Source organism: Pezoporus flaviventris, unplaced genomic scaffold (genome assembly GCF_033815535.1).
Source record: "Pezoporus flaviventris isolate CSIRO_AGI_PZ_B2104156 unplaced genomic scaffold, CSIRO_AGI_Pfla_v1 ptg000070l, whole genome shotgun sequence".
Taxonomy (NCBI): Eukaryota; Metazoa; Chordata; class Aves; order Psittaciformes; family Psittacidae; genus Pezoporus; species Pezoporus flaviventris.
In genome coordinates this window covers 2,941,171-2,963,963 of record NW_026892618.1, presented here as the reverse complement: position 1 = coordinate 2,963,963, position 22,793 = coordinate 2,941,171, and the positions used below count along the sequence as shown (strand labels likewise).

Below are 22,793 nucleotides of genomic sequence, written 5' to 3'. Positions count from 1 at the left end.
TGTCACCTGAAAGCAGCCCCTCCTACCCTGTGTGTGCCTGGGGTGACTCAGCCCGGGAGCCTGGCCTTGTTTCCCACCTCAGTGAGTCACCAGCAAGAGGCGTTTCCAGAGCAGGCAGTCCCGGAACAAACAAGGTGCACATATTTTGGGCTCTTGGAAATGGGAGGCAAAACCAGCTCCTGCTCTAGTCTAGGCAGGATGCTGTCACCTTCCCCCACAGCCCTCCCGGTCCCAGCATTTAAGGAATGTCTGAACCCACATCGTTTTCCTCTCCTGAGGACCACTTAAAGCCTGAGCCTGAAGGCCAGCTGACTGAGCTAGCTTTGACACTGACTCATTGTGTGATCTGGAGTAAGTCACTACAGTTATGTGTACAGTGTGCCAGTCAGAGATATCTGCTGTTCTGGAAGTGGGGCTGGCACTGTACCATGGCTGCTTTTGAGGGCTGTGCAGCAGCAAGACTGGACAGTGGGAATGCAGCTATTCAGCTACTCCATGTCATGCAGATGTACTACCTCGCTCAGAGGTTTGTTCAGGAGATTCTGTACAGTGTTATACCATGAACTGAGCTACATCCCTCTTCACCCCTTGTTTTCTTCACTGGCACTGTGGAGAGGGTAATATCCTTGTGGTAGGATGCAATATTTGAGATTCTCTTAACAAAGGCACTTTATTACAGCACTGGGGCTTTACATGCTGGAGAGCTCTGCTAGAAGGCCTTTGGGCGTGCCTGTAAGCCTGGTTTTAGAACTGTAGAAAGGCTGCACTCAGTAGCACTGGCAGTTTATCATTACAGTGCAATCTAGAAGCTGATGCCAAAACCAAGAGATATCTGAGAAACTGAGGAAAAATATTAAGGAAAAAAAAAAACCCACACATTTTGCCAGGGAATGGGAATGTGAAAGTCATTATGAAAGCTACAAAAAGGTGATTATGCCATGTCTGTATGCATGCACTGCTAGGCAAACCAGAGCAATATGAGTTCAGAATTAGTGGGAAATAAAAAGTGAGAGTTACCCTAGTGGCTGGGGCACAGATTCTAGACGCTTAGGTATGACACTTGTCATCACTGGCCAGGCATAGATGAAGGGTAGTGGTGAGGTCAGCTGTGATTAACAGTGTGAGTTGTAGAAGGAATGAATCTGGCTGTATCTAGGAGAAAGGTCTCCTTCAGATTAGGCAGATGCTACAAACTGTGTTTCTGGCAGGGTTGTTATGTCCTGCTGCATCCACCATGCCTGCTGTCCTCTGATAACATTGTACAGTACTTCACAGACATGGGTATTAGCCTTGCTGGCTGCAAGCCGTGTGTGTGTATTTCAGTGGAGATGTGCTTATGTGGTACATTCCATAGCAAGTCTACCAGTCAAAGTTAGTGCCACTACCTGTACGAGAGTTACTGACTGCTCTTACACCACTAAGTTGTTGAACATTTTTTCCTGTGTCTGAAGGTAAACACTTTAATTACCCAAAGGGCTTCTCTCTAGCTCTTGATCAAGCAGTCATCTTTATTGACTATTCCAGAAAGGAGCTCATGAGTGCAAGTGTAAGAATTAACCAATGATACAGAAATCAAGAGAGTGCTGTGAAAACTGCATGTGCATGAACCTTACGAGTATTTCAGCCCAGTTGAGGTATACATACACTTACAGCTAAACTAGTGAGTGGGAGACCTCCAGGCAGAGAAAAATACTGTTTCATAGTATTTATGCAGAAATTTAAAAACTTAAAACTTTTGAACTGTAATCTCTGCTTTCCTGCTTTTAATGACAGCAATCATTCAAAATAATGGGAAGACAAAGCCCAACTGAAACATCCAATCTTTTCAACAGCTATGCTACTGCCATCGAATACGTACAGATTCCTCCAGCTGAGCCTGTTGTGATTCCTGCTCATGCCAGGATGTTTTCTCTCGCTCACATTTTACATAAAATGTGCAGCATCTTCTCCTTAGTAATACTACTTCTTGTGATTTCCAGATACACACTGACACATCTCTGAGGTTCATCTCAGTGTTCAGGCTGGAAAAGTTCCTGCAGCTAATGACTTTTTCACCATCATGGGTGTGTGAAGTTTTATGGGAAACTTTCTTGCCCATTTGAGAAAGAACTTGAGTTTGCTTTTTCTTGGTTTTCTGGGGCCAATTGCACAAGGTTCCAGATAAAATACACAAAACTGGTCATCTTAATAGGCTGGTGATGGCCACATCAAGCACCTTACCAAAGACAGTATAGACAACACATGTGTGAAATAGCATCTTCTCTCCAGCATTTTCTGGGAGACTCCGTTTAATCCAGCCTTCTGGAAGGCTCTTCACAGATGGATTTCGCTACTAACCCCTATATCACAGATTCGCAAATAGAAAGGTGAAGTACTTTGCCTCCTCCTGCTGCAATGTCACCCCATACAGCAGCTGCAGGCTCTCAGGCCTGTAGGTAATCCCACCTCAGAGGATTAGGGGCACCTAAAACAATCCCATGCACACGAACACATCGGTCTTTTCTTAAACAGTCTTCATTTTTCTGGAGGGTGTAAACTAGAAGCTCTAGAGAGAAATTTCTTCATTATTTCTTTCTAGAGAGAAACTTTCTTCGCTGTGAGAGTGGTGAGGCAAGTGGCTGCCAAGAGAAGCTGTGGATGCTCCATCCCTGGCAGCGTTCAAGGCCAGGATGGATGGAGCTTTGAGCAACCTGGTCTAGTGGAAGGTATCCCTGCCTGTGCCAGGGGTTTGGAACTGGATGGTTTTAAGGTCCCTTCCAACCCAAACCATCCTGTGATTCTATGAAACTGCTCATTTGGAGAACTTCAGTTCTAAGCAGGTCTGTCCAGCCATCACAGCACAGCCAACGCAGCATCCCTTCTGTCAGTTCAGCAGTAGGTTCAGTCTGTGGGGCTTTTCCTACAGTGTTTTCAAAAGATTGTATGTGGGAATACTCAGGGACAGCCGAGGTCAGAAGTTGGATCATTCTAAGGGTATGATTTTGGGGGCATTTTGTACTTCAGCATTTTGTACTTCAGGCGATCTTTCAGGCACTGAATTTCTCCTCTCCTCCTCTCCTTTTTAGGAAGAGATTGGAGGGGAATTCAAACATAAGGAGGAAAGTTACATTATTGATTTGACAGCTAGGAATTGTTTGTGCAGTGCTTTGTTCCAGGACTGAACATAGCATCGTACCAAAGCTCAAGGTTTTGGCTAAAACAATTAGCTCTATTGAACATTTAACAGTTGGGATACTTGAGGTAGCTGAAAGCCAGAACACCTTTGACAGCATAGCTACAATAGATGGTCAGAAGAGCAACCATTTCCAAGGTATATGCAGCTTCTAACAGTAAAACTATGCTTTTGCTGAGAGAGTGAATGCCAGCTTCCTGAAGCAAAATAAGCTACCTGGACAAAACCATCATTTTCTCTGCCTATACCTCCAACTGCAAAAGGTGCTTTTGCTGGCACAGCTCTCCCTTCAAAGGATCTTATGTCATCACAGCTCTGGCTGACACAACTGTGCCAGGAGGCTCTGTAGCAGAGACCTGACATGAAAACACCCTGGCTTAGCTTGGGGGTCAACACCCGGCTGGGAATAAAGAGAACGATTCACAGAATCCACTTTCGGAGCTGTCCAGAAATGAAAGCTGTGTGCAGCCTGAGTGTGAAATCATTGACCTTTGGAAAGGAGAACCCTTGGATCTTTCAGCTGCTGGATTCTGGGGAGTAGGTTTGGTCTAAAGGAAAACTTTTGGGGCCCAACAAGGTGTTAAAGTTTAAAAAAAGTATAACGAAAACCGGCTGCAATGTACATGGATATTTTTGTATTTCAAGGCCCTGCCTGTGAGCTAGCACTGATACTGAGCCAGGGGCCTAATGACCATCGTGCTGCTAAACCCAGATGGCTTCCAAAGGAAGAAGGAATCTGGATCACAACAAGTCATTAACACTCCCAATGAACTCAAGTGAGTCACTTAAACTGTATAAGAAGAGATAGTAATGCTGCTGAGAATGTAGTAAGGATAACTGCATTAAAAACTGCACTGTGTATCACTCAGCAATGAGGCATACGCAAAACCCCGGAACAGATGCACAGCAGATTTAATAAGAGTGCTCTTCACTGTTGGTTTGCAAGGGGCTTTGTCTGAGAGTCACTGCCAGTGGAAGGAATGGTCCTGCTTGTGCTTCCACACTGGACACCCAAGTCCTGCCAGTGATCCTGGAGGCTTGGAGTGTCTGCCTAAGCCACAGGTCCAGCTGAAAATTAACTGCACTGCAACACCACATCCCTAGTTGTACCATGCTGTGAATGTGCTGAAGACTTAAAGTGTCACCTGAAGAAGATCATGTAAAAGATGTATGCTGTGCCTTCAAAATGCCTGACAGCTCTTGAAATACCAGGCTTAATGCCATTTATTGATCTGTAACCACGGAGACAGGATGTGTTCCCATCGCAAAGTGAGGGAAAAGCTCTTTCCCTTTCCTCCTCAAGCAGTGAAGAATGTTGAAAATACTTTTACTTATCATCATAACCTCCTGTGGCCTTCACAGGAGAGATGAGTGAGATAATTGACTTCTCCAGGGCTCCTGCGTTTTCACAGAGGTGGAGAAAATCAACCTTTCCTTGCAAACCAGCCTGGAGCAAAAATGGCTAAGCTGTTTTGGGAGATGAGAGATAAGCAAGCCAGAAAGCCTTATCAGAGACTTGTCTTAACTTGCAAAGGTATCTTCTTTGATGAAAGAATTCAAACAGTTGTTTGAAACATTCTGTCAGCTCAGATTTGTTTTCAGAGAGCTCTCAGTCACATCACACGCCATCCTGACAAATGAAGTCCTCCTGCATTATGTTCTTTAATAAGAATCTTCACTTAAAACCACAGAATGGTTTGGGTTGGAAAGGACCTTAAAGACCACCTAGTTCGAAACCCCTGCCATGGGCAGGGACACCTTCTATTAGACCAGGTTGCTCCAAGCCCCATTGAACCTGGCCTTAATCACTACCAGGGATGAGGCAGCCACAGCTCCTCTGGGCAGCCTGTACCAGCCCCTCAGCACCCTCATAGTGAAGAATTTCTTCCTAATGCCTAATCTAACTCTCCCTTCTGTCAGCTTAAAGCCACTCTCCCTTGTCCTATCACTACATGCCCTTGTAAAAAGTCCCTCTCCAGATTCCTTGTAGCCCTCTTTAGGCACTAGAAGGCTGCACTCTAAGACCTCCCCGGAGCCTTCTCCAGGCTGAGCAAGTCCAACTCTCTCAGTATGTGTCCATAGGAGAGGTGCTCCATCCTTCTGATATCTTTGTGGCCTCCTCTGGACTCTCTCCAACAGCTCCATGTCTCTCAGGTGTTGGGGGCTGGACACAGTACTCCAGGTGAGGTCTCACATGAGCAGAGTAGAAGGGGAGAACCCCTCAACCTGGTCTTGCTCCTTTTGATGCAGCCCAGGACATGGTTGGCTTTCTGGGCTGCAAGTGCGCACTGTCAGGTCATGTTGAGTTGTGTCACGTTCATTTTTTGAATTAAAAATCAATTACAGTGTAAGTAAAGGAATCGATGGAACAGTCAATTCAGAATGCAAAGGCTGATAAATACTGGACCTCAGTGGAGATCAGTATTTGTTCCCAGTCTTTGTTACTGGGCAAGTCCAACTGCAGGCATTCCAGGAGGGATACAGCACTGGGTGTGGGAGCCCTGGGATTCAGCCTGGTGCTAGCACTTGCCCATTAGCTGACCACAAACCGGTAGCACACACTGGAGAATCTATGAAGATTTGAGGAAAATGGGCAAAAAGACCAGCTGTAGGATTTGACGCTACAGCATCAAACCCCATAGTTAGTCACTGAAGTTTTGAAGGAGAAGCACTAGAAACAGAAGACACTAAAGAAAATCAGGTATTTTAATTGCACGGATGCATGCATTTCTTTTCTTGTGGTTTAAAGCTTGGTCCCCCTGTTTAACTGCAACTGTGGCCAATGCAATAGGCCAGTAACCTGCTAGAAAAAAGCAAATTTTGAATTGATTCACCCTCTTTGCAAACTGCTTAAACAGCAAACGGTACCTTCCCTGTTTTGTTGGGAATCCAGAATGTTTGCTTCCAACACGCTTTTGAATGGAAATTTCCACTTTTTTTTAAAAGCTATGGTCAGAAACGAGCTACAACCAAATCATTTTTTCCACACGCGAAAACATTATATGACGAGTTTTGTCTAACCCAGCCTTTGGAGAGAGGATAAGAGCTCTGAAATACAAAAGTTTTGGGTCGACTCAAAACAAAGTGAAGTTAGTCGCCTGGACCTGACTGCGAAGACGAGCCCCCGAGTCCGCTAGCTGTACGGCTCCGCTCCTGAATGTACCGAGCGAGGAGAGGGGCAGCTCGACCCCGGCTCCGAGCCCGCCCTCCGGCGGCGACGAATGACTGCTGTCGGCCCCAATCAGAGCTTCCGCCCGGCCCGGCGGTGCCGCCCGCCCCGTCGGGAAAGCCCGGCCCCGGGGCGGGGAGCTAGGCTGGCGCCCGGAGCTGCCCGACCCGGCGCAGCTCGGGCCCCTGGGTCCCTGCCGGGGTGTGCGAGGCGGAGCTGCGGGCGGTCCGGGGCGGGGCGCGGGCGGGCGGGTGGGACCGGCCGGGACGGGGCGGGCGGCGGAGTGGCGCGGCGCGGCCGGCGGTGGGGGCTACAGGGAACCGGCAGAGGCGGAGGTGCTGCCGCCCCGGGAGGGCCCGCTAGAGTTCGGGCGCAGGTAAGGGGCGCGCCGAGGAGCTGCCAGGGCCGGCTCCGCGGCCCGAAATCGCACCAACTGCGGTAGTTTTGTGTCCCGGCGGGCCGTGCCCCTCCCCGTGGCTGTCCTGCGCGCACCGGCGGCTCCCGCCGCGCCGTCGGGGCCGCAGTGGGGCCGACTTTCCCCCACCGCCGTGGGCCTGGGCCGCCTGCCCCGCCGGGCGACAGCATGTGTGCCCCGGAGAACGGGAGCCCGGGGCGGGGGCATACGCCGCGTGTCCGCCGGAGCGGGCAGCTTTCGGGGTGCGGCGAGGGGCTTCGCCGCCAGCCTTCCTCCCCCTGCCCAAACCCTGCCTTTCTTAAGGCTGCGGTTAGGTATTCCCGTGCTGCTTGTGCTGCATCCTGGCTGGAAGGGGGAAGGAGAGCGGTTTCAGAGGAAGGTTCGGTAATGGGCTCCTGAGCTCCTGTAGTTTACTTAAGTGCTTTAAGGAACTTTTGGGAAGCGGTAGGCTACGGTTTAATCTTTTAGGGTTTTAGCGGGACACTTGAGCCGCAAGCACTGAAAAACTTCAGTTGAGAGTTTTATCTTGAACTACCAAACGTGTTTTGATTTAAGGCCTGGGGTTCTTACATCCTGTAATTATTTCTCCTAAGTCTGTTTCTTTTAGGTCTGTGACTTCTAAAAGCTGGAACAGCTCTGCTAGCTCACATGCTGGCTGTAGCAGTAAAACAGTGCTTTACACCTATGTAGTTATGTCTGCGGGGGGGGGAAACTAAGCTCCGGCTTCGGTATTAAACGCTTGGCTGTGGTACAACGACGTGTGTGCTCTCTCGTGGAGGTGCAGCACTACTGATTTCGTGCAAAAACACAGATGGAGTGTTTAGGACTTGGGCTTGGTGGTGTCTGAGCCTTCACAGACAGTGCTGGCTCCTATTTTGGCCCAAGTGCAGATACTACCAACAGCACAGTGTATAAGCTGTGGTACATAGCGCAATGGCAGCGTGATTGAGCAATACGAGTGTCTCTGCATTCCAAAAAGTAAACAGCAAAAATGGGTCACAGAGTGAGAATATTCTCCATGCTTACATGATCGAATAACTGAGAGGAAGATGTTTCAGTGTGCCAACTCCAGATTTATTGCTTCTATTAAAGGTAGCAGCTATATCTTGAGGATTTACATTGGTGAAGGATAAAAGGGATTCGTGATTATAATAAAACCGCAAGTAAGGGTTTCAGTAAAGCCAGTGTGCTCAGTGAAGCAGCATGGCACATTGGTTTGAGAGGGATCCTGGAAACCAGGAAAACTGAAATCTGCTTAAACTCTGTTCTCAATGCAGCAAGGATGTTGGCTTTCTAACTTCTTCACATCAGTAAGGAATTAAGGTCGAAATGCTCTCTAGTTGGCTTAATACCTGTCCCATGGGAGTTTTGACAGTAGGATTCCGCACAGTTTCTTGAAAATCTGTATCAAATAGATCAGCTCCTAGAAGCAGAGGGAAGCGTTTGGTTTGTGCGCGAGTATGGCTGTCAGCGGCGTGCAGTGCTGCTTATAAATTAAGGGCAGTGTTTTGTGCAGGGAGTATGAAGTTGATGTTTCTCTCCTCCCTGAAAGCAGTGAGAGCTTCACCTGTTTGCTGGGCTGTGGAACGGGGCCCTTAGCAGGGAGTTCTCTCTTTAGCAGCATTGCTCCTGCTTTGAGGCATGCCACCTTTCAACAAGGTGCTGTTAGGTATTCAGCAGCCACTCTGACCCTCTTAAATGAGATAAGGGCAAGAGCCTGAGCCCATACGTATGGGTCCAGATTCAAGTGCTTCCTTGGCTTCAGTGAGTTTTGCCCTGGATTTTCATCCATTTGCTGGATCAGGTCTGCTGAGGAATATTTAAGTTGATGTGTCCTGTGCACATGTGTCTGCAGCAGATTCACACTCTGGAAAATCTGGTGAGTAACATTTCTGCTTCTCCCTGGAACACAGGGTGGAGTGCCCTGAAATCAGGGATGTCACATGGGGCAGAACGCTGTGGTGAATCTCATCTTTTTTCTTCCCAATTTAGAACCAAGTCGGGTTTCCATTTTGGGTTGCACTGCACAGTGTAAAACACACTGCAGGAAGGAATGGGGTCCTGATGTAAACATCTGTGGCAGTATATGGGGAGACTTCACTTGTAACCCGTCTCAACGTAAGGATAATTGTTAACATTCCTGAAATTACAGCCATTCCCAAGCGACTGAGGTTCCCAGGTGGTGCTGCTGGCCTGTCTGGTCCTATTGCTCACTGGTGATGAGGAGGACAAAGTCTGGTCCCTGCTCACTGGTCAGGTCTGGATGGCCTGAGGACAGGCAGGCGGTGCTGCGTGTTACAAGGTGCACAGTACGGTGTCCTTCAGGAGGTTTTGTGTCTCGTGAGTCCATCCAAATGGGGCTTCTGTCTTTCACTACTTCAAGGAGCAGTTTCAATGGAGTGAAAATCCTTCCCCTGGAGAGGTTTAAAACCAAAGAAGGTTTAGTCACTTTCTTAACAGTGGTGTGATTGCATCAAAATATACTTTTGGCTTACACTCAGGACAAGATGGTGTTACTGTAAACTTGTTTGAATGACTAATTTCCTTTGTTGTGCTTTGCATTATGTGTTTTCTGTGAAGGTGGAGGGAGTGCAGAGAGGTGACCAGATCACAAGTCTGGTTCAGGTAGTCTGAAAATGCGTCCCTGATTCCCAGAGGAGTGCAAGCAATAAATGCCTGTGACTTGATAGTCCACTGGTTTGTGGTAGTTTTCAACAGGGAAAGTTAAGAGCCCAAATACTAGGCAGGATTTAGGGATGTAATGGAGTATCCTGGAAATTCCTGTGGTGTTAGAGGGGGTCTGTAAAGCACACACACCCCCACACCCCCCCCCCCAGCTGAATTTGCATGCTGGTAACCTCTGTCTCTGCTTGTAATGGTGATATGCAAGTTAGGTTGGTATACCTGGGATGGCTTCTTCTCATGCTGTTATTTTCAGGCTTCAAAGCAAAACTCAAGTTATGTCACTTCTTTAAAGCTCCACAATTATTATCTGACCTATTTCTGTCTGGCCAAGCCACATCTGTAAATTTATTAATGTAAGGAACAGATTTATGGAAGGGTCAGGTGTGTTTTGTTGCGTTCACTCCTGTTTGTGTGGAGCTTGTGCATACAGCTGTGCATTAAGAATACATAAAAACACTTAATACCTTCATACATAAAACCACTGAGTGCTTTCCTATATTTAGGCTGAATAAAGCCTCCTCCCCTCATTTGTAATTGTGATGTCCCATTGGTCATGCCATTAGTGGCTTTTCTCTTGGATCCAGTTCAGGAGAGGTAAACTACATTGCCTTGCCTTCTGTTTACTGCTGGTGTTTATATTGAGACATTCACTTAGCATTTATTTAGCATCTAGTATAAATTCCTTCCCTGTCTTGCCGTACTGTATATGTTTGTGTGTCCAGAGCCTAACCAGTATATTGTGGTGTCTCCTTAGCAGATGTGCTGTGCCCAGGTTTCTCCCTTTGTCAGTCTTTGCATTTGTACTGACTTCTTTTCAGTTTGAGTAGGACTAGGGCCTCAGCCTTCCCTGTGTCTTGGATGGAAAATCTTAGTATGGAAAGTTGACTGCTAAATAGGGGATGTGTGAATAGAGAAAAGGTGGCCATTTAATGGCAGCTTTAGCAATCAGTAAAGTTTACTGTTCAAGTAGCTCTTTGAACATCACAGGTTTACAAGCATTAATCTTTGCGTAACATAATAAAGACTCCGTGTTATTCCTAAGAGATTAGATCCCTTGCCCAACATTGGGAAAAGTCAGCATCTGATCCAGAGTCAAAGCTTGTTCCTTCTTTTGGAGGATAGTATTTATCTTGCCATGCAGTTGTTACCATGGAATGGTTTAGGTTGGAAGGGATCTTAAAGATCCTCCAGTTCCAGCCCCCCTGCCATAGGCAGGGACACCTTCCACTAGACGAGGTTGCTCCAAGCCCTGTCCAACCTGGCCTTGAACACTGCCAGGGATGGGACAGCCACAGCTGCTCTGGGCAGCCTGTGCCACTGCCTCACCACCCTCATAGTGAATAATTTTTTCATAATGTCCAATCTAAATCTCCCCTTTGTCAGCTTAAAGCCATTATCTGCAGTTGTTGCCTGTTTCCAACTTCAGATAACAGATGATCATGCTAAGACACAGGTAATGTGTCTTGGTGGGTTTCTGGTGGGATCTTTGCTTTGGATTTCTCCTTGTTTGGAGCACCCTAGCAGGGCTGCTCAGCTGTGAACACACCTTGAGATGCAGGAAATGATGCATCCTTTCCCCCTCCCCCCTTTTTTTCCCATTTCTTTCACAAATTGACTTGTGTGTTGGGTCAGCTCAGGCTGAAGATAGTGGCTTTTTGTTATTTTTCTAGTAGTATTTGCTGGCAAGATGGTACTTTATTTCTGCTTCAGGGTGTAGGAATTTTCCGCTAATGATTAAGTCATCACCCTGGATTTGCAGTTGCTTGCCCATGATGTGTATTGCTCTTGCTATGGGCATTTATGATTTCCTGATATCCTTTAGCTTCCAGAGCGCTTTGTTCCTCTGCGACTTCTGCTGTATGTGAGGAAAGTGTGGTGGGATAAAGGTCTGTCCTTTTTCCAACGGCTTTTCTCTTGTTTCTGTCTATAGGCCAAGATAAACCCAGTATGTAAAGAGCTGTTTTCTTTCTTCAGTGGAAATATATTTAGATACAGGTCTTACAGCCAGTTGCAACTAAAGCCTCTCTTCTCCTTGCCCCTGCTTGGGCCATCTTCTTCATTAATGGGGGAGGCAGATGGAGAACTTGGGAGGCATTTCAGTTGTACAGTGCCGTCTTGCAAACCTGACATACCCCTGGGTGGGGGTCCTGTGCTCTGTTTCTGTTGCGTGCTTGGTCCCTCCAGGCTGACAGAGCTAATGCTTCATCAGAGCGCTCTTCATTAGAGGTGCTGCCAGGGGGAATGCTGTTAAATCTCGCCCTCATGCCTTGCGTCTTCCATCTTCTGCATGTCATCTCAGGACTGTGAGGAATGGCTCCTGGTGAAGACCAAAATCGTTCTTCTTTCTTTTTGGAAGCATGGTGCAAGTCTGAATCTTGCTAAAACCACCGGAGGATGCAAAAGTCTGATTTCCCTGTATTATATGAGAACATTCAGGTGAGGAGATGAGGTCTCCTGTCCAGCACCAGGCTGGAAACCTCTGTCGCAGTCTGTGTTAAGGTAAGGATGTTCGTTTTCCTGTTTTCTATTCCATGTCATTAAGCAGTGCAGGTTGTGTCAGAGAATCAGGACCAGAGGCCTTTTAAGCAGTTTCTGGCTTGTGGTGTTTGAGGTAAGATAAAAATGACAAAAAGTGTGACTTTAAGCAGCCATTTGCATACATCTTGATGGTAATCGCACTTCCAGTAGGCACAGTGTTGTAACTCTTGGATGTAGCTCTTGCGTGAATAAGATCCCATCAAATGCCACCAGTGAACAAAAGGCTCTAAGATCAAGTACACAGATCCAAGAGTGGATTTGTATTTGCATCTTTCTTTGTAGGCTTTTTCCTAAATATTACTGGAAAACTTAAGGCTCAGACTTGAGCCGGCTGTTGCAGTATCTGAGCTCTAAACTGGAGAATCTTTGTGCTGTCAAAGACAGCTGTGTAATTATGTCTTGGACCAGAAAAATCTGATAACCACAAGTGTGAATCAGCACGTTTTAAATCAAAGAATTCTCATGGCTCCAAATGTGGCAGGTTTGGGAGAATAACTGTTTTCTTGCTCCGTAACAGATGTGTCAAAATAAAAGGAAATGGTAATGATTTGGTTTTACATGCCTTTTCTTGGACTAATCAATTCTAAACAAAAATCAAAGGAAAAGGTATAGGGTATGTTTTATATATGACTGTAGTATATAACCCAAATAGTTCATGGACACTGCAGTGGTGGTGAAGGGAGATACAATGTAAGCAATTTTTAGTTGGTAACAGAAAAATAGCTTTAATACCGCAAAAACAAACTGACAAACAAACAATGCCCTAATCTCCTCTTTTTCAGCACTTTCCCCTGTAGTGATCTTTTATAAATGATAGAAACAAGAACAAACATGCAATTACCAAACCAGCACCAGGATATCTTTTTGGGGATGAGGAAGGGTGGTACTGTTCACTGATGCTGTGTCAGCACCGCAGTGTGCTCTGTCAGCAGGCATGGTCATGGGAGACTGGTTCTCGCCCAGCTTCGTGGTTGGGTGTTCACAGGCTGAGGGGTTCAGCCTAGCGCAGCATGGGTCCTGAGGATTTCACACCAAGTTCTAAAATTCAGAAGGAAGGTCACTAATAATGGCAATGGCATTACTTGCTGTAAAGAAGAGCGGTTCGGTGAGTGACTTGAAGGCTGTTCTGTTGGCCTTTGCCATTTGACATAGAATTTGGCAGAAACGGTTTCTCTGTCTGAAGGGGTAAGGTGTGGTTAAGGGTTATGATCACATTTGTGCTTAAAGGAGTGACCAAGGCATGGATTGCAGACTGTGCTGTTCCCGTTAGTTTTTGTGGCCTGTGGCCTGTGGCTTGTGCCTTACTGCTGGTTACCTGCTGTCCCAGGCACCTTGCAGGAGGGCATGAGGAGTGTGGTTGCTACATGCACAGAACTCCATTGGAAGTGCTTGCAGTACATTGGTTGCTTTGAAGATGTGCTGTGTTTGCCAAGTGTGCTTGGACTGCCTGTGGTGTGCTGCTAAGTGTCTTTCCACAGCAGAGGTCTTAATGGGAGTGAAAGTTAATTTCTGATTACTTCCAGAGTTCAGGGACCTTGTAGTCCATTCAGAGGATCCAGAATAATTCAGAAAGTCTAGGTAGGTATTTGTTGAAGTCCTGACTTGGTATTTTCTCCATGAAGTATGTGTACTCACTACCTGTCACAATGTACCAAGTTTAGACAGAAATGCAGCCCTTGCGAAACCTTGGAAACCTGTAAGTGCTGTTGAAGGAGATTGGCTTTTTAGACTAGTACAGATCGCAGGGAGTGTACGGGATGTAGAGAAGAACACGCCGGCCCTTTGGAGGTTGGGATGCATGTTTTTGGATGTCATGAGATTGGCATGTGAGGGTGTCTGTAGGATCAAATTAAGGTTCGGCAGAGTGTAATGCTGATAACTGAAGTCTGCCTTGAAGAGCAGGTGAGGAAAAATATCTTCAAAATGTGCCGTGTTTCTGAAAATAGCGGCTGTAGTACTGTGGTCTGGGTTCTGTACAGCTTAGCAAGGACACAGCTGATGTGGGTTTGTAAGAATCACTCTTGCCATATGGAGACTGCCAGAATCTGTTTTCTCTTAGGCTTGGATCAGGTAGTCTACTCATATGGAAGAAGTCCTGTGGAGACAAGATGCTGGCAAGGAGAGGGACCATATAGCCTGTTGGGACCTTCTTCTCTTGGGCGCAAATGGGTATCCATAGATGTCAGCTGTGTGATTGTGTTGTTTTGCCTTGACTTGGGAGCTTTTCTTGTGCAATCTAAGTGTCTCCTTTAGCACCCTGGCTTAGGTTTATAAACCTGCGCTGAAATGTAGTACGGGTCCATCCTTGTTGATCCCACAGGAGCACTGGGAGCAAGCCAGGTGGGGAGTGTGCTGCCTCCAAGAGGCACTGTGTGCAGGATGCAGGAGGAGGCGAAGGCTGGGGTGTGGATGAGTCTGCGCAAGCAGGGAGCATTCCTGGTGCTGGGGACTGCATTGATTTCCCTATCCAAAACGCATGTTACAGTGGGAGGTGGTGGTCTGATGGCTGTACTCCTTGTGCTGCTCAGCTGGGGGCTTTATGTTCTGTCTCCTACACTGGCAGTATCTGTCACAGATAGCTTTGCACATAGCTGACAAGTCCTTTGTGTACCCTACCTTCTGGGGGCCTTCGTGCTGCAAGGTGGGGAACCTTCACATTGCAGCTGGAGGCTGAAGTAGCTATCCTTAGTGGTTTCTTTCAAGGTCCAAGTTCAAATGGCTGTTCTTCTGGAGCATAATGTGTATTACAGACAATTTCAGCAGGTTAGTAGCTTCTGCAGAGGGAGGAGTATAAGGACATGTTGGAGCAGCCAAGGCACACTTAAGTGTTCCCAGTTCCTGCCCACAGCTGTGTGCACGGAGAAGTTCTTCAAGAAGTGGTGGGTGTGTTGAGCAAATAATCTCCAGGAAAAGCATATGTAGCTAGATGTCTCCTGGTGGGTTCAGGTGCTAGCTTTGTTGTAGTATCCTCTGTCCGGCTTCTAAAGCAGGATTAAGCAATGAAGACTATTTCTTTACTCTTCATTTAAGTCTCTGGGAAGTTGGTTTTGGATCAGAACAGACCTGAAACAGCTTGTCAGTTGGATCACAGAGCCGTCGGCATTTTTTTTCCCCCTCTACTTAACTGAAGCTCATTTAACTTGTGACAGCACTTCTGATTTGTTATATTTGTAAAGGAAGCATCAGGGCAAGGTTCAGAAATGCATATTTATGTTTCTTGGCTTAGCTTAATTTAGCTCTAAGAACTTGTTTTTCTTATTTCCATATAGAAGAATTTCTTGTCTTAGGCTGGGATTTTTTTCTGTACTTTGTGGGTTTGGTTTGTTTGGTTTTCTGTTTTGCTTATTATTTCTTTCTCCTCCTCCAAAAAGAGCATAGAGTAGCTTACCTTGGTCTGCACCTTCCTGTGGATATGAAACTTGTAATTACCAGGTCCTAACCAAAAAAAACCATCCTGTTGGAGATTACCTCACTTATCCTGAAGCTCGTATTGGACCTCCTTGTAGTGCTGGGCAGGACCACCACAACTTCTGATGGTGCTGGACAGAAGGTATCCTTGGGAAGTGCAGCACTACTAGGAATTTGGACACTGGGTGGGGGGGTGTGCCTCTCTTCTTGATGCCCTTGCTTGGGAAGGCTGTTTTGGTGTGGGATTCCAGGGAGGTGTGTGCAGTGTGGCTCTGCTCTCCAAGTGAGCAGGAGCACTGCTGGTGGGTTGGGGTGTGGATGTGTGCCGTTCCACTCTGGTACCCCAGGAAGGGTCATGTAGCCATCTGCTGGCTGTGGCTGAGGCTGGGCTGTACCCCATGGCACCTGGTGGGGTGTGCAACCAGATTCATGGCACTGCTGTGAAACTGGGATGCTGCTGATGGTGTTGGGGTAGTAACTGAGAGCAGCTGGCTGTGGGATGGGCAAGCCCTGGGCTAGCCCCATGGCTGACTTGCCCCACTCCGGGTGCAGCATTACACTGGTGGGCACGAGGGCTTGGTGGCCTCACTGGCTGCCAGTTAGTAATGCCAGCTGCAGAAGTATGTGGCAAAGCTGTGACCAGGGCGTTGTGAGTGCAGGGTGATCTGACTGTCACCAAGGGTGGTGAAAGTGTCTGTGCTGTCTAGAGCAAGTGCTTCCACCCACAGCAGCTGGTGGCACCCATATGCCCCGAGGGCAGTAAAGGCACTCCTCACACTGCTTCTTGGCAGTTAAAGGATGATTAACCCTTCCCCCTTTTCAAGCCTTCACAGGAATTAACAAAGCAGTATTGATGATGTCCTTGCATAGATGGTTATGTGAAAGGAGCAATAACAGGTCTGTGGTAGGTGCAAATGCTCCAGCAGTATATTGCTTGCTCTCCCTCCATTTGCAGTGTTGCTTAAGAGCGTCATTTTGGTCTTGAGGCTTTAATTGTAGCGTGGAGATGAGAAGATTGACGTTTGTTTTCAGGGTGGTGCTGGTAAACTTCCTGCAGCTTGGTGTTAGAGATAATTCTGCAGGTTCTGCCTCCATTGTTGTGACTGGGTCTAAGATGAATGCAAGAAAAATGTTTTGGTCGAACAGGCCTTCCTTTCTGTTTTATCCAAAGGGAAAAATTTGTTAGGAGCCTGATCTGTTGTTCTCATTACTAAGGGAGTTTCTGAATGGGACCTAAATCCATAATTATTTGCAGTCCTTATCTGTGCAACACAGTGTTTTCCAGGTCAGTATCTCTGGTCTCAGACTTGCTTGTTGCAGTGTGCGGTCTTAAATCCTCATATGCCAAAATGTTTGATCATAAAAGTATCAATATAGTGAAAGGCATTTCTCTCAGGATCATTTTGGGCATCATGATGAAATTGGCTGCTAAGGACCAGCATTTGCTCAGCTACAGCAAGCTCTTGAGCTGTTGTTGGAAGGAGGGTGAGGTGCAGGATTGTTCAAGCACTCATCTATGATAAGGCTGGGGAGTGTGGAGAGGAGGCACTGATTGTCTGCAAGGCCTGCTGAGGATGGGGCTTCCACATAAACTGCTTGGAGGGAGAGGGGAACATCTTGTAGCCCAGCATGGTGATTGCAAGGATGGAGACCCACCATGTTTCTGGAGAGCTTTCTGTTGGAGCAAAACCACAGCACGCCCTTGGACAGTGCCTCCTTTTGTGCAGGGTGATAGCAGTGATAGCTAGAAATGCTTTTCCTTTTGGACCTGTCTGGGAGGCTATCCTTCTGTTACTGTAGTGTATGCTTACCTCCTTGCTTGCAGAAGGACTGAAGCAGTACCTGGGGTTCAAGGCTACCTCCTGTAAGGAGCCTCCGTGCTGCTGTCTCCATCTGAAATCTGTTACCGTTTTCTTCAACTTCTTACTCTCAGACCTTGTGACACTTAAAACTCCCCCTTCCTTCCCCACTCTTCCAAGGAATTTTACAAAGAAATCAACAGCTGTCTAGTTATGACAGCAAAATGAAGAAGGCTGTAACGTCTCCATAGCTACCTAAAGCATACTTGTAAAATGTCGGTGGAAGAGAGTGCCCTACAATTATCCCATACGTTCCTTGCATGCGGATTGAAAGTCGTTTGCATTAGCTAAGTAAGTGCTGCACACTTGTCCCGTGAGAAATGTTTGGTTACGGCAATAAACTTTTGTTTCTTTAACCCTGTGAAGCTGAAAAAAATTAACTTGTTTTATGTAGCAGACTAACTGACCTGAACTCGCAGTAGATGAACTGATTGTAAACTTACCAGCTTAATCCAGCTTGTTTTTTTTTCTTGTGCTTCGTGTAGCAGCTGAAAAGAGACAGCTTGTGGCAAATTAGCGGGGGTGAGCCTACAAAAAGATTGAATTATTCCTGTTTGAAGAGTTCCCAGCATGCGAGCACTTGCTGCTTGGCTTGTACATCATCTGTATCTTGAGTTAGCTTGCCAGAGCTGCTGTAATTGAGGCAAAAGTAAATAACCTCCAACTGGAAAACTTGCCTTTGATGTAAATACTGATTTATTCATTCATCAGTGAGCATATCACTGAGATATGATGAAAAAAAATTGTGGTTGCTGTGTGTTTGAGTTCTTTGCAACAAAGGTCTCTCCCTGTTGTGTTTCTGTAAAGAGAAGCTGTTTGACACGCTGTCCTGCAAAGTCACTTTGCTCCTACTGAAACCCAGTGCTGGTATGAAAATGCAGTAGTCAAAACATATGTGAGGTTGTGCTTGGTGCTCATCTGTGCCTTATGCTGCTCAATTCACTTTGGGGCATGGCATAAAAATAACAGGCTGCAGAGTTCGGGCTGCTGCATTTATGCAAGGCTGTCAGGCATGTGTAAATGCAGAAGCAGTTGAAAAAAGACGATGTTTTTGTAGGGACTTGCCCTGATGTACTGATGTATCTCAGTACCTCTTTCAGAGGGGAGGGAGCAAAGGGGGTAGGAAAGGTACAGCACATGTGGCAATAGTTTAGGATCGGTGACCCAGCTGTTTAGGACAGTGTATCCAGCTGGACTGCTGATGCTAAACTGGAATTTGGCTGTGATACTGGAGTTAATTACTCTTCTTACTAACTCTGCTAGATCATTTTTCTATGTCTGCAGTAATTAGGGCTTGGCTAAGGATGATGAGGAACAGCACTTTCCTTCCTTAGATTCAGCTGTGTTCATGTAGCTTCTGCAGAGCCTGCATTTAGTAGCAAAACGGGGAGGCTGTGTTTCTGTGTTAAAAGGAAGAACTGGGACCCCCAGCCTTTCCTCTGAACCTCATTAGGTTTGCTGTCTCTTTTCACCCTAAGACATTGGCTGTTTGTGGGTAAGATGTTACTTGCTGGAAGCAGCACAAGAAATAGCAGTGCAGTGCATGAGATATCTGCTAGAGGCGATTGAAATACTGCTTTCTGCTTCTAGTGAGATCTCAGTTTTGCATTGTCTGACTTGCCATGTTTTTCTGGAGAGAGGCTGATGGGGATGCAGACCAGTGATGGCCCAAATGGAGATCATTTACTGTTGTCCTTTTTGCCTGGGTGAGTTGTTAGGGAGATGATTTCTGAAGAGAGGAGGGCTTCCTGGTCTGCCCCCTTTGCATGGAGGGAGCAGTGGGTCTCTGCTGCTGAAGTCTTTGGGTGTGGAAGTGAAGGGCAAGGAAACAGGCCCCCAGAGAATGCAGGGGGGACTGCGCTGCGCTGGTGGGGTAGAGGTGGGCTTATTGGGTGGTGAGAACTGCTCCAGAGCCAGGTGCTGCAGCTGGTGAACCTTCTGGTTTGAAGAGTTAGAAATCACAGGGGCAAGGATAAAACTGCACAGTGCAAAATACTGTCTCTTGATATAAAAATAACAAAAAATTCCCTTCCAGGCTGTGATGTTTTGGATGGGATGTGCCCAGCTAGCTGGCCATCACTGGTGTGGCAGCTGGCTGTCTTGCAAGCTTGCATTGCTTTGCTGCTGTCTGGATGGAGCCAGCATCCCCTGTCCTGTTGGCCCTTCCCGAGAGCTGTGGAGAGTGGCATTGGCAGCTGAAGTGTGTGATCCTCAGATACCTCCATCCGTCCTATTGGAGGACATGCTCCTTACTTGCACTGCCATCTGCCGTGGTGTCTGTCTTCTAAGCCCATGTCCCTGCCCTTTGTACCTGCAGTCTCCCACAGGCACACAAGGAAATTCAGAGTGTTGTAATTTATGCAGTGTCCTTTCTTTTATCCTTCTTGTCTAGCTTGTGCTGCAAAGCTTTGAAGCAGACATTTTGTCCCTTATCTAGAGCCTCATGCCTGGATCTAGTTGATGTTTATGCAGAAGTGTGAGGACAGCCAGAGGTTCTCCAGGGTCTGATAGAAGCCATACGTGAAATTAATCCAAATTAAACTGTTACTTGTTCTGTGATAAACAGGAGGTTACAGCAAGGACTCAATATGCTGCATAGCTTGGAGACTATGAAGAATGGGAAGTGAATGCTCCTCTCAAAGTTGGCTGTGCCTGTATGATGCTGAGTGAAGTTTGAAACAAGCCAGGATGCCAAGCCCACTGCGTAGGAGTTTGCGAGAAATGAGGTAGATTTATGGGAGAGGACTGTGGCTACAGGGAAGCAGAAGGCTGCTAGAGATGAAGTAAAGTAGCTGAACAAAATGTGGGCCTGCTCAGGCTGAATCTGTGGTTGAGGAGGCATGGAGAAGGGAGAGGTCAGGTTGCGTGCCTTGCTAACATGGGCAAACTGGAGCTGGTTTGCTTATGTGACAGGATTTTGCAAGCTGTTCTAGTATACCTGCTTCCTCCTTGTGCTTCACAGTGGAGTGTGTGGCAGGCATGTGGAAAGCAGGGGAAACTAATCTAGTTGGAGCAGCCTTGGAGTGGATGTGCGACAGCCCTGTTCTTGCTGCAGAGCCTCTTGTAGGGGTCAGGCAGTGATGGAGGTTGGTGGCCCAACTGTCAATGGGGAACTTGGCTCTTCCCACAGTAGTGGGAAAACCTGGGGGTGGCTCTGGCCCTTGTGCCCCTTTCCCAGTGTATTCCCACTACTGGAGTAAGGGTGCAGTGGACTTCCCAGCAGTGATGGCATTAAGGAACCTTCAGAGGCTGTGATGATTTTACCTGGATGGAGTCAGAGTCAGCTCCCAGAGGCATGGGCTTTGCTGGCTTGTGTCTTTGGAATGGGCAAAGTTCTCCCAGTGAGGTTTTTAGGCCTCACGAAGAACAAAAAGCATACAAGAGCATGCATGCTCTGGGAAGTGTGCTGGTGTCAAAGAGCAGTTGAGGCATGAGGTGGACTGCTGTAATTTTACATTCCAGTTTACTCTGGGCTTGAACAGTCAGAGCAGCCTGATTCTCTGGAGGGTTTGCAATGCCACTTGCTTCTCACAGGGCTGGAAGTGGGGAGGGATGGATGCTCCCTAGGAGTTTCAAACTGTGGGTCTGCACGGGAATGCAGCAGTGCTTCTCCATGGGAAAGCAGCATCTACATGCTCTGGCTGCCTCTCCTGCCTGCACAGAGATCATGTTGGATCTGGTGGATGTAAATAAACTTGCAGCCTTTCTGCAGAGCTCTGATGGCCAAAGAGAGGCAGTTTCCAAACAAAATGCTGATTCTTAGCTGCAGTGCTGTGTGCTAATAGTGCCTGTATTGGAGAAAAGGAGCAATTCTGTATCACAGTGTTTGAATTGTACATTGATTTTTTTCAAGCATGCTGCTTGGGAGTAAAGGATAGGGGAAGGAACTTTCTGACTCTGCGCTTGTGGGTCCCTCCTTCCCATGTGCTGTATGCTCAGCAGTGGGACCATATTAACTACTTGTGTTTGGATTTCCAGAGAAGAGGTTTTCTCTCGAGATTTCCTATTGTAATTCACATCTGTGAAGCTGGATGCAGATGCTGCCTGTCAGGCTGCAAAGATTCATGTCCAGCTGTGTATTAAAGAGGGGGAGAGATGTTATTTTGGCATCTGCAAAGACAGCTTACTAAAAATAGGCTAAAGCCTATGAACCCAGGAGCAAAAGTAGTTCCCCCAAAAGTCTTAACTGAGGCATCTTTCTTTTTTCTTTTTGCCTCTTAAAGAATATTTGTTTGGAATATGCTCTGTGTCTTGGCATTTGCAGCAAAAGCTGGTTGTGTTCATGCTGGAGCTGCTGTTGGGTGGATGGAGCCAGACTGAGCTCCGTTTGTAGCTCTGCCACTTGCTCCCTCTGAGGCCTCCTGTGTTTTCACTGTTTTCCTACTATCCTGCTTGTTAACTGTCTTCCTACTTTTGGATCTCAAGCACCTCCAAGACAGGGCTGCCTGGGTATGTGGCATGCAGAGCTCGTGTGGTGTACAAGGACAGACAGTGCAGCTGAGTGGGAGTGCTGCTTTTTAGGGAGGCATAGGTGATCAAGTAGCATGTGGAGACATTGCTGCATTGAAGCAAGAGCTTTTTTGTGGCTTGGGCTGCTGCGTCTGGCTATGGTCTTACCTATTCAATAGGGGCGACTGCTCACATATATGTAGCAGCCTTTGTCCTGGGGCTTCTTTGTTGTTTTGAGTCCTCTCTATACCTTGATGCTGTCTTTCTTTCTCTGCATCTCTTCTGCTCATCCCTCTCCTGTGTATCCTCTGAGGTGACCTGTACTGGAGACTCCCTGCCAAGACCCCATGCAGGTTTTGGAGCTGCCAAGCTCCGTCCTTTGCAAGGCTGAGGCCTCTGGCAATGGAGAGCTGGCTTCATTTTAGGAAAGCAGAATAAAGCAGATTAGTATAAACTTGCCTTCATGGAGCTCATCCTGGCTGCAGCTCAGTTTGATTATGTTAATGGGTAGCCAGAGACTTCCAAATTTTAAGACTGAAACAACTTTGCCTGCGAACAGTTGCTTGGCTGTGCTCTCATAATTGTTTTCTGTTCATTGACTGCATCAGTGGAATAGTATGAGGTGGTGTTAAGTTTCTGGACAAGGCTTTGAACAAGATCTTCCATCAAAGCGCTGGATAAACCACCTACTATAGTGCAGAATGCTGGCCTGTGTTTTTGCAAATTGAATTGTTGGAGAACTCTTACAATTATTAAAAGATGCTTTGTGTTAATGTAATTTCCTGTAAAAGACACAAGCTGGATGGTTCAAAGAAACAATGCAAACACTTAATCTAGGTAAAAGCAAAATTTCCATATCTATACATATGCAATACTTAAGGGTTTCCAGTTGCATTATGCACAAGGGGAAAGTATTAAAATATGCATTGAAAGAAACCAGTTTAAAATCTGTCATTTTTAAAGAAAGTATTTAATTGGTGAAGAACCGAGTAATGAAAAACAGGCAAAGCAAGAATGGAGAAAAGCATTGACTTAATGACTTATTGGGGTGATGGAAGGCAGGATTTTTTTCCCCATTGTATTTTCAATGAGTTTAAA

General features: G+C 46.8%; 1 protein-coding gene across 16 annotated transcripts in view; it reads left to right on the top strand.

Annotated features, from left to right (window-relative positions):
• Positions 1-6,672: 6,672 nt before the first annotated feature.
• PPFIBP1 (PPFIA binding protein 1) overlaps positions 6,673-22,793 on the top strand; it is a 112,898-nt gene continuing 96,777 nt past the window's right edge. For 9 of the 16 annotated variants that reach the window (XM_061472118.1, XM_061472115.1, XM_061472114.1 and 6 more), the window contains exon 1: positions 6,674-6,717. The gene's annotated coding sequence lies outside the window, so the exon portion shown is untranslated. Of the gene's footprint in view, positions 6,718-15,399; positions 15,530-22,793 lie in introns of those variants that run through there. The other 7 variants (XM_061472121.1, XM_061472123.1, XM_061472122.1 and 4 more) reach the window with 2 other exon arrangements.